We start from the raw sequence: 9,698 nt of genomic DNA, 5'->3' as shown, positions 1-9,698 counted from the left end.
TATATCTCTGTCTCTCGAGAGAGAGACAGAGAGAGAGAGAGAGATAGAGAGAGATAGAGAGAGAGAGACAGAGAGAGAGAGAGAGAGAGAGAGAGAGAGAGAGAGAGAGAGAGAGACAGAGAGAGAGACAGAGAGAGACAGAGAGAGAGACACAGAGAGACAGAGAGAGAGACAGAGAGAGACAGAGAGAGACAGAGAGAGAGACAGAGAGAGACAGAGAGAGACAGAGAGAGACAGAGAGAGAGACAGAGAGAGACAGAGAGAGACAGAGAGAGAGACAGAGAGAGACCGACCACCCCGTTATCATTCCCTGATGTGTCACCAACGCTCACATCAGTTTGAATGATGTTTTTATATGTTTTATTTGCTCTCGTGAAGGCTTCCACTGCCAGGGCTGCAGCTGGAATACCAGGCTAAAGCAACGGCAGTTTAGGGGAAGAACAAGTGTGATTATGGTCAGATCCTGGTCCTGACTGATGGGAAGTGATATTAATAAGTGTTGTGTTACGCATCTACAGCGTTTCAGCTATTTTTTGCCAGCTTTCCTCCTGTTTTAGGAAGCAGCGACTGTATTGTGTTTGCCTGTAAACCGTGTCTGTGTTCTTCATATTTATGTAGAATTATAGTTAGCTCTTCTTATGTAAAATATGCGGCTCTGGTAAATGTTTGTGATTGGTCGTGCTGTGCAAACCCCGCCTCTTTTATATGAACGCGCGCCGCTGGATTGGGAAACCCTGATGGTTGACTGAACTAGATGATAACCAGCGTCGTGATACAGCTGATGCGGGACCGCGGGTGTTAGGTTAGGTGAAGCCGGGGAACTGAAAGAAATCCAGGACATGTTGATCTGGCTTCGTAGTACAGGCCTCTGATGTCAGTAACAACCCAAGTAATGCACACATACAAAGACATCACAACATGTATGTCCATGACAAAAGTTATGTGAAATAAAGTGGAATGAAAGTGGGAATAAATATTGAACACGTGAAGAAAAAGGGGTGTAAAAAGGCATGGGTTAGGGTTAGGGGTTAGTCCTTATTGATGGCCTGTAAAAATGTTTCTCATTACCAAGTTGTCACTGAAGAAGCATTTCATGATGGGTAAAAGCAAAGAGCTGTCCCAAGACCTCCGCAAGCTTATTGTAGAAAAACATACGGATGGCTTTGGTTACAGACTAATCTCTAAACTTCTGAAAGTTCCAGTGAGCACTGATGGGGCCATTATCCGGAAGTGGAAAGAACATAATTTCACCATTAACCGGCCACGACCAGATGCTCCTCGCAAGATGTCTGACAGAGCAGTCCATAGAATACGTAGAAGAGTTGTCGAAGAACCAAGGACCACTCGTGGAGATCTTCAGAAAGACCTGGAAGAAGCAGGTACAGTTTTTTCAAAGAAAACAATTAGTAATCCACTCAACCGCCATGGGCTCTATGCACGCACGCCACGCAGTACACAACTGCTCAAGAAAAGGCACGTGGAAGCTCGCTTAAAGTTTGCTGCACAACATCTGGACAAGCCAATGACAAACTGGGAGAATATAATCTGGTCAGATGAGACTAAAATGGAACCGTTTGGCTGTCATAGCATACACCATGTTTGGAGGAGATAATGGCACTGCACATCACCCTAAAAACACCATACCAACAGTGAAGTTTGGAGGTGGGAGCATCATGGTGTCATCATGTGGCTGTTTTTTCAGCATCTGGCACTGGCAGTAATTGAAGGAAGGATGAATGGAGAAATGTATCGTGACATTCTTGATAAGAATCTGCTGCCATCCACCAGGATGCTGAAGATGAAACCAGGGTGGACATTTCAGCAAGAAATGATCCCAAACACACAGCCAGGGAAACTCTCAGTTGGTTTCAGAGAAAGAAAAGCAGAATGGCCCAGTCAATCACCCGACTTGAATCCAACTGAAAACCTCTGGAAAGATCAGAGTTCATAGAAGATGCCCTGTGTGGAAGAATGGGCCAAATGTGTGCGACTAGTTTCTTCGTAAAGGAGGCGTCTTGAAGCTTTTCTACTAAGTATTAAATCAATTTCAGCAAGTGTGTTCAATACTTTTTCCCTGTGTCATTTCACTTTATTACACACAACCTCATTTACGGACGGATTTGTTTTGATATCTGTATATGTGGATTACTTGGGATGTTACTGACATCTGGTGAAAATGTCATGCCGATAGCCTGATCAGAAATATCTTTACTGAGATAAATGTTGACGTGTTCAATACTTCCTTTCCCTGCTGTATATATTGTTATCGGAGAGCACCGATCCCAGAACACGTCATTTATCTCTGAAGAAAATCTACTTAAAAGTAGTTCATTGATGTTGTTTTTCCGTTATGACTCGCTGTCAAACTGGATAATTAAAGAACGTTCTGTGGCGTTTATTATCTGAGAGAACATCAAGCGTCCAATGACGGGAAACCGAACCGTCAGTGAGACGCAGGCGGCGCTGTGATGACTTCATCGCTCCTTCCAAAGTAATCATCCAATGAGATCTGACGCTTGGGGAGTCGTCAAATAAAGGGTTGAAAACAGTATCGGACAGAGCGTCAAGCGTCCAAAGTTTAAAATAAAAGGGCTCAAAGAACAAACATAAAAGAAGTGCGTTTAAAGGTTGTTAAAAAAGCATCCAGGTCCAGGTCCGGGTCCGAGTCCGGGTCCGGGTCCAGGTCCAGGTCCTGGTCCTGGTCCGGGTTCGGATCCGGGTCCAGGTCCAGGTCCGGGTCTGGGTTTGGGTCCAGATCCAGGTTCAGTGGTGCGTCTGGTCTGCAGTCTGGAGTAGAGCTGAAGATCTTTGTTTGGGTTTGTCTTAATTTCTATCATTTTACACGGGCTCGGGCCGGGCTGTTAAGGCCCGATTACAGCTCTAGTGTGGAGTCTGTCAGTCTGAGTCTGGAGTTCATGGACAGGTAGAAATGTGAGTCACTGTCAGCAGAAACAGGTAATTATGACTCAGAAGCTTTTAGTTTGATAGATTTACAGTAAGAATCCTGAACCTCCTCTTCTTCTTCTTTGTCTTCAGGATGTGAGAACCGCAGACAGGAAGCGTCAGCGTGATGCGATGAAGTCATCACAGCGCTCCGAACCCTTCAGGCTTTTAAGAAGTATATTTTCAGTCTCATTAGCCTCAAACTGTCAAACAAGACATAAATCACACCACACAAGTTCCCAGATATCAGGTTTCTCAGGATTCTGAGGCTCTTAAACTTTGCAGGTCCAACCGAGACCCTTTGACTGGGCCCAGAACTGCAGTCAGGTTTCTAGTTTGTAACGCTGCCGATAATGTGACACTGAATCACAGCCTCTTGTGTAACACTTCTGAAACATGACTTACTGTTCAGTTATTAAAGTTATGTCTTCAACTCAGTTTTATCAGTAAACTGTCTTTACACACACACACACACACACACACACACACACACACACACACACACACACACACACACACACACACACACACACACACACACACACACACACACACACACACACACACACACACACACACACACTCACACACACACACACACACACACACACACACACACACACACACACACACACACACACACACACACACACACACACACACACACACACACACACACACACACACACACACACACACACACACACACACACACACACACACACACACACACACACACACACACACACACTTCCTGCTGTGAGTCCTGACTGTAGATGACAGGTGACCTCTGACCCCTGGTTTGGAGTTGAGTCAGGCCCAACGCATGGCGGTTAGATTTGTGTTGACTTGATCCCGACTCACTCTGACATCACGGCAGGGCAGCGATGACCTCACGAGGTCGAGGTGGTCGCTGTTTTTAGACCAGGTGCATGATGGGAAACGCCTGGCTCAGCTGATCTAACAGCTAATTGGTTCAGAAGTAGGCTCGTTTGAGATGAGCGGCAGCCTGTAAAGAGGGGGTCAGCAGCAAGGGGCGGGACAAAAAGCTACAGTCTGAACAGGAAGTCACAGAAACACTCACATCCTGTTAGTTTCAACAGACTGTAGATGATGCAAATCTGAATGTAAACATGTGTTCTGTTAACAGAAGAAATCAGGCAATGTTCAATTATTATTAAAATCTTCTCATATTTCCACCACATATGTGTATATGCAGATCTAGGCCTATGCGTGTTTTATGATTGTTGTACACGTTGTTTTTTCATGTGTGAAGCACTTTGGTGCAAATGTGTTTGCTTTTAAAGTTCAATATAAACTAGGAAATTCTGCAAGAAATGTTGACAGTGTGTCTGCTCCTTGGTCTGAATAACCCTGGCTGACAGTACTGTAGTACTGTAGTACTGTAGTACCGTAGTACTGTAGTACTGTAGTATCTGCTGTTAGACATGTTCTACAGGAAGTAGTCTCTATGATAGAAGGTCTTTGTGTTTGGTTATTCACAGTGGCGATTTTAGATCCTGTTTAGAGGGGGCTCAAACCCCCTAAATTTCATCTCAGCCCCCCTAAAAATGATAATAATAAAAAAAAACAAATACATTTAGTACAATTAGTACAATTTTAGTGCTTCAAGTGAGAGTTTGCAAACTTGTCTGTTAGTGACAGAGGACAAGGTCCAAAGAAACCTGCACCTGTAACCCGGTCAAGGACATGTTTATGTTTTTATTGTTTACACCTCATTATCATTTTGTTTGATTCTGGTAGTCCACAGAGGAACTATCGTACATTTTTTATATGGTCAATATCTTGCATGTATCCTCTGTTATAATAATGAATACATATATTCATTGTTATCCAGTGAAATGACTGACCGAGCGGGTTAGGGGGGGCAGGCACTGTATGCGTGTCCCATTCTCATTAGGAGCTGAGCCCCCCTAAAGCTCTGATCCTACAATCGCCTTTGGTTATTCAGAATGTTTGAGAAACTCTATTCAAACTTTAAAATGCTAGGGTAGTATTCAACTTTCAACTCACATTAATACTTTTTATACCATGGTCTGGGTGAATACTCAATTCTGATTGGCTGCAGGGTGTCCATAAAAAACTAAACGTACTAAAGGAGTTCTGGTGAAACTGATGATGTTTACTCTTCTAAAGTAATGTGCTACGTTAAATCAGAAAGGAGATGTGAACACCACATGATGGCGCTAACACACACGCTGTAAGCAGTACGTTATACTGCCCCTCTGGACTGACTTTGTTTCACAGAGAATAACGTTATCTCACATCCCGTTCACTGTTCAGGGCGCTACGTCAGGATGCGCCGCTGCGGCCGACAGTAACGTTACACATCGCGGATCAAATTGTTGGTAAAAGTCGTAATATTGTTTTGGGGACAATAACATGGCTGATAGCTAGCTTGTCTTGATGTTGAACACACTGTCAAATTATTTTCACTGATTGCCAACTGTCCAAAATGTTATTGACTTTGGATCTTGCTAGCATAGCGTTAGCTTTCTGGCTCGTAGCTGAGCGGACTACAAATATCTCCGGTTGCTAAGGGTGGCAAGTCGTTTTTAAGGTCCTTCCTATTTCCTGGAGGAGTGAACAACGTTTGCATTGCATAAGAACCTGATAGATGGGAACGATTGTTCCCGGTATTAGTCAAACAGTCAGGCGTAACCAGGGAAAAGGAGTTATTGTTTGGATAAACTTTACATTTTGATTGTAAAAGAAATTAAAATATAAACTAATGGTTTAAAAATATGTTATTTGGCAAGTGACCATGGTATGAGCAGGTTAATGCCCTTCAAGGTGTCCAGATATTAATGGATATTAATGGACGACGTCCGAGCGTCGGCCGGTTCACGCCTCACCATCGTCCATTAATATCTGACAATGGACACCTCGTCGGGCATTAACCCTTACTCGTAATATTCAACCTTCTTTGAGGCTTTTAAAAAAGCCCTTCTGACATTTTTACATTAGTGTGTTTGGGAGAGAAGTGGGGGATCCAACTGACTGAGGAGCAGCAGATGCACATTTATTTTTACTTTGCTATACCATCCACAGTTTTAACTCTCATACATGTATTTTACATCAAAATGTAGGGAATGTTGTGTTCTTTCTACCAATGTGCTCAGGGAGGCAATCAGACACAGTCACACGATGCACAGTGAGCTTCCAAGTGAAGCCATGTCCACCAACTGCTGCACTGCCTCCTGTATTAAATCATACCAGAAATACCAGGAGGAGAAGAGAAACAGGCCCTTATTTCTGACAGCTGCTGTCCTCACATTTCTTACACAACACACACCATAATTACACAGGATGATCAGCAGGGCGTCATAGCTCTCACAGTATTAAACATTAAGCGATAGGAGTTAGGATTTTTGAGCTAGAAGCAGGACTATCTAAGATGTGTTACAGTCTAGTGTCTGTGAAAACAGTCGTTGGTCTTGTGGCCTGAAGTTGGTCAGTTAGTCCATCATGACCATTTTAGCTGACAAATAACACCTCTTCTCCTTTCTTCCTCTCCTCTTCTTTTCCTCTCCCTTTCTCCTCCTCCTGTGGCAGTACATAAGTGATTTGCGCACTGAAGGAGTGGAGGAGGGAGGGGGAGACTGTATGTTTAAAAGGTCAAAAATGTCCATTTAATGATGATTATACCTCTAAAGTTTGTTCTGTAATTCAAAAATTGTGGGTCCAAACGGCAAAATATTATCATCACCAGAAAGATAAAGGTCTGGGGAACGCATTGATGTGGTTTTTATGTTTGTGGTGTCAAATATATGCGACACAGAGCAGGAAACAAACAGGGAACCGTCTGCGTCCTTCCAGATATTTATTGTCTTTGTTTCTATCAGCAGTTGGTATGAAGAGAGCCAAAAGTTTAGGTCCGCTGGATTCCATAGTTACATGTCTGAGACCGGCACAACATTTCCTACATGTTGACCAACCATGATGTATGAAGAGGGAAAACTGTAGAGGAGAGACATTAGTTTGGAGAGATTTCAGAGGATGGTACTGCAGCTCCCCCCTCTGTCCTCCCCTCTAACTATGAAGATTCCTGCCCCATACACACACACTGGAACATCTAACACGGTCTGAAACTGGACGATACGTAAACTGTGATTGGGTAGAAACCGTGCTGGATATCAGAACGCCCATTCAGCCCAATAAAGGCCCAAGTCTTGTCTTCTGTTTAAACTTTTAATTATTTTTCTACATTAAAGTATGGAGATACAGCATGGCCCCAAAGAGGGGTTGTTTTCAGTGATGTTAAGAGATTTCCTAAAGATTTCCTAGAGAGTCTATGGGAAATTTCGTGAAAACCGCTCGGCAAATCTCTTAGGGCCGCCTGCACACTGGCTGCGTGGCGTGAGCGTGGCGTTTTCTGTTGTGTGTCAGCTGCGTGGCGTTTTCTATCTTACATTCTATCTTATGTCTTTACACACCAGAAACGTGTCTGATGCGGCACTAATGCTGCTAGCCTTGTCTGTACACATGTATGTTTCCCATAAACATAAATATAGATATATACTGATTTGATTACAGCAAAGACAAGTGGCAGTATTGACGGCAAAACAGGCTCCAGAATATTTCCTTCTGTATTGACAGGTGCAATATTTGAAAATCGATAATTATTTATTATGTTTTTAAATAACATTTATATCTGCATTTATGTCAAAACCTAGAGACTTTCAAACATCAAAATGTCATTTATTAAATGTATTTGTGTCAAAATGACATATAAACATGTTTTCGGAGCAGCTCGAGCCACCCCTGAGACGTGCGTGTCAGGCAGGCAGTGTGCACGCTCTAACCTGTTAACATGGGAGCCCAAATAAAAACGCTCACGCCACGCAGCCAGCATGCACGCAGCCTTACAAAACACATAGCACACTATTCCCGATCATTACACACATTTTGATGTATTTATGTGCATGTGTAATATGGACACAAATGTAGCGGGAGATGAAGAATAATAATAAGTATGGGGGATAATAGTCATAGATAAAATAGTCAAAATAAAATAAAGTGGAAACTGCTGTTGCTGCATCAGTGTGGTGCTCCTGTTCTCTGGTGGTGTGTGTGAAGTTATTGATGAGGCCAGGCTGCCCTCTGCTGGATGAAAGATGCTGATGCAGAGAGGGTATCTCCTGACAATAACTATTTGAACAGATGAAAACTAAATCATTCAGACACCAGATGTTTTCTTTCACTTCAGTGGATGTCCCCACAGTGTTGCATGATGGGAGAATACACATTAAAATCAGCTCATTCCCAGTTTCACAGTTTATTGAAAAGGTTTTATTTCCTCTGAACAGATAATAAAGAAACATTTACTACAGATCTTCATCATTTCATCTCTTTGCGTGTTGACTTCGCTTCTGCCCCCTGCTGGCCTGGAGAGACATGACAGCACACAGATGTGACTTCCTGCATCACTCCTCGCTTCAGTTCAACAAACACAGACTGACTGCTTCATTTCAGTCAGTGGTCGACACCACTGGTTGATCATAAACTGTATAAGAGAAGCCAAAACATCTGGATGGCCCCCTGGTGGCTGGCTGCAGTATAGGTCAGGGGAACGTTTCATCTCAAAATGTTGGGCACCGTTTTGCTGCTGCTGTTTTCTCTGGTTTGGTGGGCGTGTCAGAGATGTTACCCAATCAGCAGCGATGTGTCTGTAAACTTGTGGTAATAAAATACACACAGCAGGTTGGTCCTTAGAAAGCAAGTTTTCAGGTGTTTTCTCCAGTAAAATCTCATCTTCACCTTCCAGTCAAATTCTTTCCACATTTGACTTCCAATCCCTTTATGACTCACCAGACATATATATCTTCCCATGTATCACTTTTTTAATGTGGAGGGTATTGTCTGATGTGTCTCTTAGTAAGACCCTTAAAGATACGTGATACTTGATGCTTTGTTGATACCACTTGTTGAGAAATATGTATAAAGTACCGTTCAACATCAGTTGGATCTCTTTTAAGACTATCCCACTCTGTGTGCTTTGTGATGTAGTGTCGTTTTTGTAGATATCTATACGAGTCATTTGAGGGCAAAGCAGACTTTTCTTGAAGTTGTGAAAACAGCTGATTTCTAACAACCAGCCCCTTTTCTGATCAATCTTTTCCACCCATCTTCTGTATGCTAAGTCCGTCACAGATGGGAGAAACTCAATGTTCCCAAGAACGGGCCCTTGATAGAGCTATAGACCCCTTTAACTGTTTCTGTTTGACCCAAATGTTATTAATTTCTTATTTTTTACCCTGGGTCTCCTATTTTGCCAAATAAATTGTGATATATGTTTTTCAAGAAGCTTAAGTGTTGATTGTGGTACATGGACAGACAGAGATTGATATAAAAAAGGAGTCTATGTAACATATTCATCCTCACTGACTCTATTCGGCCAAAAAATGACAAAGGCAGCATATCCCACCTACTTATATCTCGGTTGATCTCTAGTTTGTGGTAGGAAGAAGATTTTTATAAGGAAATGTTCCAATCAATGATCCAGGCAGCACCTCCTTCATTTTACAGTCCAGTGGTGCTAGAACGGCTCCGGGTCAAAGAATGGATTATAGATTAGATTTCAGACATTAGATTATAGAATGGATTAAGTAAGGGATAATCGCCGAGAGGCAGGGCAATAAACAGTTTGATATGCCGGCTTGTGGAAGGTCTCGGGCGGTAACCTTCCACAAGCCGTGCCCTGCCTGTTTATTATTATATATATACTTCTTGCT

The sequence above is a fragment of the Sander vitreus genome, unplaced genomic scaffold (genome assembly GCF_031162955.1).
Source record: "Sander vitreus isolate 19-12246 unplaced genomic scaffold, sanVit1 ctg410_0, whole genome shotgun sequence".
NCBI classification, from domain to species: Eukaryota; Metazoa; Chordata; class Actinopteri; order Perciformes; family Percidae; genus Sander; species Sander vitreus.
This window is presented reverse-complemented; position numbering follows the sequence as displayed.